A 3554-nucleotide genomic window follows, 5' to 3' on the forward strand; every position below is an offset into this window, starting at 1 on the left:
CACTTTTTGATGAAAATTTATAGTGGAATAATCACACACAACATACAAAGTTTGAACAAAACATATAAAGACTTTGTGTGTTTGATATCTGTTTATATAATATATATCTAATTAATTCCTCCACCTCCACCTCCACTCCCCCTCCCCTGCCCAACAAGTTAATATAATTAATCATTTCAACTTAAAAAACTTATTACTTTTTCAAATTATATACAAATACATCAAATAAAACAATATCGTATTTTTGTCGAAACCCGTTATTTAGCATTTCATGGAAACCGTCAAATAATTAATTAGATTCCAACTTCTTTGACATATTTCATTTACTTTTGAAAGATTATGGAAAACAAAACGCCAATATATTGATCTCTTACTTTTTGTTACGTACTTTTGAGTCTAAGGGGTAGCTTGTTTAGGGTGTGTTCGGTGTCAGGACTGGACTGGACATGACATGACATGATATAACAACTGTTCAACGTTTGGTAATATAAAACTGGACAGAACAGAACAAGTAAAATGACCAATTTACCCCTGATGAGTTGTTTATTTTAATTAATTTATCTAATTTATTAAATTATAATAGAATAACTATCTTTTATAACAAAATATGTCATTTGAAGTTTTTCTTAAAACAATCAAAATGATACCAAATAAAAAGTTTATGTAGTTTTCTATTTTTATTTTTATCTCTTGTCTACATTTTATTATTTTTAATATATATAATAAATTACATAAATTAATAAAAATATAGAAACTGTATAAAAATAATATTTTGAGCACAGTAAAATAAAAATTTAAGAAACATAAAATGCAAAAAATTAAATTTTAAAGAATGAATAAGATGTTAAAAAGAGACCTATTTGATGTTTTAAAGGAGAATTAAGTTTTATTTTGAAGTTATATTGGTAAAATATAAGTATGTTCCACCTTGTTCCATGGGGTATGGGTGGAACATGGCTGTTCCACTTTGTTCCACTCTGTTACTGTTTGTTCCACATAAAATTCATGCTAAACATGGGATAAGGATCTCTATCATGTCCCCGTCCAGTGTACCAAACGCACCCTTACCTCTTAATAGATAGCACCACTAGATGTGAATTTTGTTTGCAAAAAAAAAATCTCTCTTAATTGTTCTAAAACCCTCTGAATGATTTTGTATTTTAGGCTTCCTTGAACCATTCAGGTTTGTAATTTCATTCTAAATAATTATCAAACAACCATATTTTCATTTTTACGTTATATCATAAAAGTTTCTTAATCATTATGGCCAATTAATCATCTTTTAACTTACTATTCAGCAACTGTAAAATAATTCATAAATATATGTTATCAATATTAAAATGATAGTTGATTAATTTAAAAAAATGTGTATATACAAAATTGTAGTAAAACATAAAAAGAGAGAGTATGAGTAGAGTAATAGGAAAAGGAAAAGGAAAAGGAAAAGAAGTGGGGAGTAAGCGTGGGGTAAAAGCCCTAGAAAATGGAGGAGGAGGAGGAAAGCATGCTGGGGAGTGACAGAGACAACACACTGTATATTCCTTCCTTTCTGCAGTCCCCACCAAGAAGACGATCTGCACGACCACCCCTTCATTAATTATTATTTCCCAGTTTACCATAAAAAGGTATCTCCCTTTTTCCTCTTCCATGTATATCCACCATTTTCGTTTCAACCTTTCAATCATGTAAATGTAACAAACCATATATTAAAAAACTATCGAGATACATATGGAAGATGATTAAGGTTCATTTATTATCATTTTGTTTATTGAAACACCAGAAACTAGCGAGAAGCTAGAGATGCATAGATTGTTTACAGAATTTCAAAGGGTTCATGTATTATGATCGAGATATTTATGGAAGATAATATAATATACTTCATTTATTATGATCATTGTTTTAGATTACGAAACAATCAATATATTTATAAATATATATATATATATATATATATATATATATATATTATAGGCGAAGATCATGTGAGAAAGAGAGTTAATATGAGAAGCGTAAGAAGAGATATCTGGACACTTGATCACCTTTAATCTCAAAGTCACCCATAAATCGTGCTTGATACGGGGATTGATTCGATACATCTCATTCTAATGTACATTCAAAGTTGTAGATCATTTCTTACGTTTATCACTTTTAACTCTTTCATATGCAAACTGGGAAAGAGGGGGGAAGAGAGAGGAAGAAAAGAGAAAGATGGGGAGATGGTGTTTTAATTCGTTAGAAAGATAGTTGACTGAAGGTTCTTTTAGTTACCGTTAAATTCCCACTGAACGAGTGAAATCTTCTCTTTTTGCCCTTTATGAAATCAATTCACATTTGATACTTTTTTTTAAAGATCTAAAGCATATATATCGTAGCATTTGAGGAATAAAGTTCTATTTGTATTCATATGTTACTTATCATTGATGATGATACAGTCACTAATGCTCAATTACGAAATTCAAAGTGTGTCGTATCCTCGATTATATATACGGAGAATACAAGTTTTTAAGTAAGTCTGATTGAGCTCCTATTGTATATTACGTACTAGCAAGGAACAATGACCTAACCTTCAATTCGGGTAATTGAACTGGTAATAAGGTTTGCTTTCTAGAGGCATCAAATTCGAAGTCACAACTCGCCCAATATTTAACTTCAAAATCTCATTTAATTAAATGACACCTAAGTGTAGAATTCATATTTAATATCTCTCTGTTTTTGTTAAAGTGTTTCTAAAAAACATCGTTCTTATTTAAATATCTCGAACCGTTCTTGAAGGTTGAATCCTTTTTCAAAAAATTATTAAGTCTGATTATTTATCGGATTATAAATCTAGTTTCTGAAGATCTTTTCCCTCCCTTCAAAATTAAACATCAACTTAAATTCTCATAAAAAAATCAAACAATTTGAACGATCTAGTTAATTATTCCTACATAAAATCTACTATTTTCCAGTGACGGACCTATCATAGAGCATACAGTGACACGTGCCACCGTATTATTTATCTGTTGAAGGGTAAAAAAATTTAGATTTGTCAAAGGTGCAACCGTATTAATTTGTTGTGTGTCACCGTACGTATTTTGAAACTACAATGAGAACAAGTTTTATTTAGTAGAGTTGGTTTGCAAGACTTTTATTCCATCCCAAACCCAAGTTCGAATCTTGTTAGTGTCATTTTCTTAGTCCAATGGTGTCACAATTTAAAAAAAAATTATGTACATTTGTTTCTTATAATCAAATGGTATCACCATTTGAAAAAAAAAATTATATTCAAACGGTGCCACCGTTTGAAAAAATTTCTGGATCCATCCCTACTATTTTCTATTGGAAAATAGTTGAATCATGATTGCTCTCTTTATGTTCTAAATTTAAAATTGATACTTGTTATAGAATTTTAGATTCTTTACTTTTTTCCTATCACAATGAATTGTAATTATATTTTTATTTTTATATTTGTTTTTGAATAAAAATAAAAATAATTATTAAATCTATATGAAAAACACTTACAAAGACCTTCCAGCCTAGTGGTAAAGGCTTGGGCATGGCATAGTCATGAACCC

Source organism: Cynara cardunculus, assembly GCF_001531365.2.
Source record: "Cynara cardunculus var. scolymus isolate 2C chromosome LG 10, CcrdV1, whole genome shotgun sequence".
Lineage (NCBI taxonomy): Eukaryota > Viridiplantae > Streptophyta > Magnoliopsida > Asterales > Asteraceae > Cynara > Cynara cardunculus.